At 39.0% G+C, this 7,853-nt stretch overlaps 1 pseudogene; it reads right to left on the bottom strand.

The window, feature by feature from the left end:
• Positions 1-1,039: 1,039 nt before the first annotated feature.
• On the bottom strand, positions 1,040-6,415 carry LOC145016999 (uncharacterized; annotated as a pseudogene).
• Positions 6,416-7,853: the final 1,438 nt, after the last annotated feature.

The following is a 7,853-nucleotide window of genomic DNA, read 5'->3' as shown; positions in this document are numbered from 1 at the left end:
TTCATTTGTTTTGTTTTTGCGTTTTGATAGGGAACTTGGTAAAAATCAAATTAACTACTTTAATATGTATGCTAAAGCTTACATACTATAAGTGAAGTCGAACTTGTCCTGGTTTGTCGGATTTTGCATATTCTCACATACATATACTTAAGAATTTTGCATCAAGTCATGGAGTTCTCACACATCTACTGATGTACATCGGTGTAAATGTGTATAAGTTGGTAAAAAAAAAAAAAGACATTAAATATTATATACATTTTGTGAATGCTTGACTGAAAAGTGAAAACATCAACCTATGATTGATTTTGAGGAATCTGGCAAAGGAATCTAACGTTCCTTCCATATTGCATCGCTAGATTTATTAGAATCAGCTTAAGCGGAGTATTTAACGAAATATAAATTAAAATAATTATAGACATTTGATTTTCTGACGAAATAGCATGCAACGATTAAGTAAAAGAAATACTATTGTACTTGTTGAGACAGGGGGATTGTAATGAATATTATAACCCATTGCTAAATTGCCAGCTACAATAATCCATTGCTAAATTGTTGATAAATGGATAAATTGTTACAACGGATTAGCGACAAAACTTATCTACTTTCATTATATGTAACTAAGCCCTCACAAATTTTGTCAAAAATCCGAAATTGTTTTTAAACCAATATCTCGCGAAGTGACTGACTTTTTGCCTGGCCGATTTTTTTCCTTCAAGAAAGGCACATTTTAACAATATCTTTTAGGGGTTTGCATCACAATAAAACTTTATAGAGAAAAAGCTTAGCAAGTATAACCAATACATTGCGTTGTCACACCAAAACATGGTTAGAAAAAGCTTAGCAAATGTAAGAAAACATTTCTTGTCACAAAGGTGCAATTGCCTCATATTAATATAGGGTTACAACTTACACACTTACGTATACCAATAGCATCTACACCTAGAGTTCACATTTCTATTAGCTTTTCTGTGAAATGCTTAAGTTTAGCGTCCACTTAATAAATTCAATTATTTCACTACATTCCAATCCATATGAAACATCAATGCCCATATTTAGCCTTGTACTCCTGCCATAATTGATCCACAGGCTTTCCTGTCAAGTCTTCAAAATACTTGACATCGGAAGCAAACTTCATCATTGCATTAAGCTTTGCCACGAACTCTGGTACAATCCCATCACAATACTCAAGAAACCGGGCTGTGAAATCATACCCCTGGTCCCATTATCACCATCACCTGGTTTTGCAAAATCCGATGAGACATAATTCGCTCTTAATTTCGTATAATCCGCAACCCCTTCCACCAATCCTTCGGGGGTCTGACCCTCGCCATTCCATTGAAACACGTGGGTCATTTCATGATATAAAAGTGTTAGGCGATAAGATTAGCTGGCATTTAGGTTTATCTTGATTTAAACTTCATTATGTTTATCTTTTCCTTAGTTGGTTAGTCTCTGATAAAGACTTGTAATTGTATAAATACGTTGGCAAATCAATGAATAAGGTAGGCAATTCATACAAATCTTTCATGGTATCAGAGCAGGATTGAGAAATTTAAAACCCTAAAATATGACGAAATCTGGAGAAGAACCTTCAGAGGGTTCAAAATCGTCACCACCTAAAATCGAATCCAATTCTCCTTTCTTTCTTGGACCACAAGACCGTCCAGGTGATTTCATTACTCCAACAAGACTGCGTGGGGATAATTATGATGATTGGGCAGGAGACATACAGACGGCATTAGAAGCATGAAGAAAGTTTGGGTTTCTTGATGGGACGATCACAGGTCCTGTTCCTCCGTGTACGACTTCAGATTGGCTCACTATCAACGCGATGTTGGTTTCATGGATCATGAATACCATCGAACCAGAGGTAAAATGCTATCTCTCTAAATACAGGGATGCGAAGAAACTATGGGATACTTTGAAATCACGATATGCAATTGTTAATGGACCCAGAATTCAGCAATTGAAGGCTTCAATTGCAAAGTGTGAATAGAGCAAAACCATGCATGTTGCAGAATACTTTGGCAAACGAACTGCACTATGGGAAGAACTTCATAAGCATGAGCCTATAATTAGTTGTGAGTGTTGTACAAAGTGCACAACTGGAGCTAGACACGAGACCAGGAGAGATACAGATATGTTACATAAGTTTTTCATGGGTCTATGTTTAGAATACTTCTCCACTCTACGAACTAGCATTCTGTCACAGGATCCGCTCCCTTCACTTGACAAAGCTTTTCAACTGGTAGTACAAGATGAACGAGTACGAATCTCAAAGTCTGTTCAGGAGGAAAGGCCAGCGGAAGTTTTGGGTTTTGCTGTTAAAGTATGATCCAATAGGGGACGAGGAAAAGGAGACAGACCTGATAAGTCACATCTAAGTTGTACTCACTGCAAGAAAACAGGTCATGAAGCCAATACCTGTTTCGAGTTAGTAGGGTATCCTGAATGGTGGGAACATAACAACAGGTCTGATGGTGGCACTCGAGGAGGCAGATCAGGCGGACGAGGGAGAGGAAGTGTAAGAGCAAACACAGTCACTGCAGGCTCTCACAATGGAGGTATAATGGCTGGAAATAATAGCAACTCACCGCTATTATTTACAGCTGAACAATGGTAGGCTCTGACCGATCTTATAAGTACTTCCAAGATTACAGGTGAAAGATTGAATGGTGAGTTTAAAAAACGATTGTGGATTATCAATTCAGGAGCAACACGTGTAACTGGTGATGCTTCTTGGTTGGAAAATACATGTAACATACCTGGTCATCTTGTGGGTCTTCCAAATGGTAAAAAGGTCATTGCAATCTGTGAGGGTTGTGTTAGACTTTCAAAGACCATCACTCTTAAAAGTGTTCTCTTTGTACCTAAATTAAGTTGCAATTTGATTTCAGTTTCTCAATTAAATGATGATATGCAATGCATTACTCAATTCGATTCTTCTATATGTGCTATACAGGACCGGTCGAGGAGGCTGATTGGAGCGGGTGTTAGATGGGATGGACTTTACTACTTTGGGAAAGGTGGATCAATTCTTCATGTTTCGGTGGATGCATCAACCTCCACGTTAGAGTTATGGCATAAGAGAATGGGACATCCTTCTGAAAATGTGGTGAAATCCCTTCCTCTCGTTTGTAACCTTAGGGGTAGTATGAATAAAGCCTGTGAAGTTTGTTTTCAGGCTAAACAAACTAGAGATAAATTTCCTTTAAGTGAAACTAAAACTAGTCGAATTTTTGAGAAAGTACACTGTGATCTTTGGGGTCCTTACAAGCATCTTTCAAGCTGTGGGGCTCGATATTTCTTGGCAATAGTTGATGATTATTCTCGTGCAGTGTGGGTGTATTTGTTGACTGATAAAACTGAAGTTTATGAAATGTTTGTGTCTTTTGTGGCTATGGTTGGTAGACAATTTTCAAAACAAATCAATATAGTGCAAAGTGATAATGGAACAGAGTTTAATTGCTTGTTTACTTATTTTTCTACACATGGAATTTTGTTTCAAACATCATGTGTTGGTACTCCTCAACAAAACGGGCGAGTAGAGAGAAAACACAAACACATCCTCAATGTAGCCCGATCTCTTATGTTCCAAGCAAAATTGCCTATTTCCCTTTGGGGTGAATCCATCCTCACAGCTGCACATCTGATCAATCGCACGCCTTCTCCTTTGCTCGACAACAAAAGTCCATCAGAGATATTGTTTGGTACTCTTCCCTCATATTCTACTCTTAAAGTGTTCGGGTGTTTATGTTTCGCTCATAACCAAAAGGAAAAAGGAGATAAATTCGCTAGTCGAAGCCGAAAATGTGTCTTTGTTGGATATCTATTCGGTAAAAAAGGGTGGAAATTGTTTGATCTTGACACCAACGAATACTTTGTTTCATGTGATGTAAAATTCTTTGAGGACATATATCCTTATTCTGACATGAATTTAACACCACGTGAGACCACAAACACACTACCCGATGGACCAGTTTACTTTGATGAGATTGACGAGGATGTTGTTGGTCTAGATCAGTCACCTAGTGACACTTCACCTATAAATTCACCCATTAATACACCTGGTCAAGAACTACCAAGCTCTCATACACAGCCAATCCCAGACCCCCCGTCTCCACTCAAACAACAAGAAAATATGGGTAGAGGTCAAAGAATCAAGTATCCGTCCATCCTTCTTAAAGACTTTGTTGCGTCTACTAAAGTTAGTCCATCCCCGTCCTCTACACACCAGTCTCCACCAGCTTCCTTAGGTACGTTGTATCCTATAGTTCATTATATAAATTGTGATCAGTTTTCTCCTCGATATAAAGCCTTTATTTCAGCAGTCACTTCGGGAATTGAACCGAGATCATTTAAAGAAGCCATGCAGGACACGAAATGGAAAGCCTCTATGCAAGATGAAATTCGTGCTCTTGAGGAAAATGGTACTTGGACATTGCAACATCTTCCTCCTGGCAAACGTGCCCTTGGTAGCCAGTAGGTATATAAAATTAAATATCACTCCAATGGTGATATAGAAAGATACAAATCACGGTTGATTGTGTTCGGAAATCATAAACAAGAAGGCCTAGATTATAAAGAAACATTTGCACCCGTTGCAAAGATGACTACGGTACGTATGTTTCTGGCAATTGCAGCTTCAAAAAACTGGGAATTACATCAGATGGACGTGCATAATGCTTTCTTACACGGGGATCTACAAGAAGAAGTCTATATGAAATTGCCTCCAGGGTTCAAATGCTCGAATCCCAACTTAGTATGTCGTCTTCGCAAGTCACTTTACGGTTTAAAACAAGCTCCTAGGTGTTGGTTTGCTAAACTAGCGACATCACTTAAGAAATACGGTTTTTGTCAGTCTTATTCTGATTACTCTCTTTTTACATACATGCGTGGAACGGTGCAAGTTAATGTACTAGTTTATGTGGACGATCTTATCATCTCGGGTAATAATCATGAAGCTATCAAACACTTCAAGACATATTTAAGTAATTGTTTTAAAATGAAAGATCTTGGTCCTTTGAAGTATTTTCTTGGTCTTGAGGTGGCTCGCAATCCCACTGGGGTTTTCTTGTGTCAACGCAAATATACGTTGGATATTATTGCTGAAACCGGTCTTTTGGGCGCCAACCAGCCGGTTTCCCCATTGAACAAAATCATAAGCTTGGTGTCGCTCAGGGTAAAGAGTTGACTGACCCAGAAGTTTACCGTCGACTTGTGGGTCGTTTGATATATCTATCTGTCACGCGTCCAGATCTAGCGTACTCAGTTCACATCCTATCACAGTTCATGCAGTCTCCACGGATCGAACATTGGGAAGCAGCTCAACGTGTGGTTAAATATTTGAAGGGAAGTCCTGGACAAGGTATTCTCCTACGTGCTGATAGTCCTCTCATCTTGAGTGGTTGGTGTGACTCTGACTGGGCTGCTTGCCCTATTACTCGACGATCTTTATCTGGATGGATTGTGTATCTCGGTCATTCTCCTATCTCTTGGAAAACGAAGAAGCAATATACCGTGTCTCGATCATCAGTTGAAGTGTAGTATCGATCTATGGCAGTTGTTATGTGTGAATTGAAATGGTTAAAAGGTCTTCTTGCTAGCTTGGGAATTCATCACAAGAAAAGTATTTGATCTGTTTTGTGATAGTGAACCGGCTTTCTACATTTCACAAAATCTGGTTTTTCATGAACGAACGAAGCACATTGAAGTTGATTGTCATTTTGTTCGTGATGCTATAGTTGATGGTCTCATTAAACCTTCTTATGTTCATACATCTAAGCAACTAGCGGATATCTTGACGAAAGCTCTAGGAAAAGCTGCATTTGATTGTCTTGTTAGCAAGTTGGGCATTTTCGATCCCCATACTCCAACTTGAGGGGGGATGTTATGCGATAAGATTAGCTGGCATTTAGGTTTATCTTTATTTAAACTTCATTATGTTTATCTTTTCCTTAGTTGGTTAGTCTCTGATAAAGACTTGTAATTGTATAAATACGTTGGCAAAACAATGAATAAGGTAGGCAATTCATACAAATCTTTCAAAAAGAGACGTGAATCCCCATTTCACGTCCCCTTGATGCCCTTCTAAAAAACTAGAACTAAGATTAATATTGTTATTCCCCCATGTGATTCCTTAGTATCCTTCAATCTCTGTAATGTAAAGGTTGACGGAATCTACATGCTTTCTGTCATAAGGGTTGTTTTGTTGGAAAACGGTGGTCCATATGAAGTCGTTGATGGTACCCATTATTTTCTTTGTGTAGGGAACTCCGATTTCATTGGTGAAACGGATGCCGCCGGGAGTGTTGGGGTCGTAGTTAGTTACTTGGTAGTCCACGGCGGCGGAGATCCCATGCAAGGACAATGAGTAGGCGAGGAGGCTGCACAAGAAAAAGTAACGGTGAGACATGAAGAATCCACACTCAATGGAATCTCAAGGTTTTTCCAAATATGTCTACCGGTTTCAAAATCTAGAATTATTTCATAATTTATATATGGTCAGGAATTGAAATATTCCATCGACAAATATATGGTAAGTAATAAATTAATAGTAATCAATATATTCATACGTTACTATTTTAGTTACAGTTTTATGGTAAATAAAAAAATTAAGACTAAACTGCACAAATGGTCCCTGTGGTTTGTCGAAAATTGCCACTTTGGTCCAAAAAGGTTTGGACTAGCACCAGTGGTCCAAAAGTTTGATTTTGTTGCGAGTTTGGTCCGAATTACTTTGAATTTTTTTAAAATGACAGATTTGCCCTTTTTTAATTTCATTTTCTATTTTTTTAATTTTGTTATATTTTTTATTTAAATTAAAAAAAAAGAAATTTATTTTCAGTCCTCCCTCCTGTAAACAACACCACCACCACAATCACCATTTCCTCTCTCTCTATCTCCTGTCTCTGTCTCTGTCTCTGTCTCTGTCTGTCTGTCTCTCTCTCTCTCTCTCTCTCTCTCTCTCTCTCTCTCTCTCTCTCTCTCGTTGGAGTACCTCCAATCTTAACCCTCACCGATATGCTCTTTGTTTCTTCTCCGGCAATGGAAACAGATTTGTAAATAAGGGTTTGCTTCGAGCTAGGTTTTGTTGAGGATCAATCAAGTCAGAGGATTAGATGAAAGGCGGCGACAAGCAATATGTTTGCTTCTGACGGTTGTATCCCACAAACTGGCTTCCAGATCTGGACGGAGGAGGATCTGGGCGGAGGAGGATCTGAAGATCTATCGATTCAAGCTTTGTAAGGATGCATTTCAGATTTTCGGAGGTGGATTCGTCTAGAAACCCTCAAGATCGACGACGTTCCTGATCTATAAACGTCGTTGTCTTCACAAATCGACGACATCCTTCTTCTTTGTTCAAAACCCTAATCCATATGAGATAAGGTGGCGGTGCTAGCGTTTCAGAAGTTGGTGATGGTTTTTGTAAAAAATCGGGGTTATGGATATGTTTTCGATGGAGAAGACGAACAAAGAAAGTGACAAAAGGGTCTACGATGGTGGGAATCGATTAGGATTTGTTGTAGGTGATGGTCACTTTCAGATTTGTTGGAGGTTGCTGGTGACAGAGACGATGGGGGCTGAAGGTGGGGCTGAAGGAGGTGGGATCAACGACGAAAATGGTGGTGGCGTCGACAATGATTTTGGATTATGGTGGTTTATATCGGTGACACCAGTTTCCGGCGATGGCACCGATTTCTGGGCTTTATGAAGTGTTCTTTAGAGCCATGAAGAACAAACAAAGAGAGAGAGAGAGAGAGAGAGAGACAGAGAGAGAGAGGGAGAGAGAGAGAGATTTATTTTTATTTTCTTGTTTTTTTATAGAGAGATAGAGAGATTTATTTTATTTT

Source organism: Lactuca saligna, chromosome 9 (assembly GCF_052625555.1).
Source record: "Lactuca saligna cultivar CGN05327 chromosome 9, ASM5262555v1, whole genome shotgun sequence".
NCBI classification, from domain to species: Eukaryota; Viridiplantae; Streptophyta; class Magnoliopsida; order Asterales; family Asteraceae; genus Lactuca; species Lactuca saligna.
Note: the sequence above shows the minus strand (reverse complement) of the source record. Positions and strands in the feature narration are given on the sequence as shown.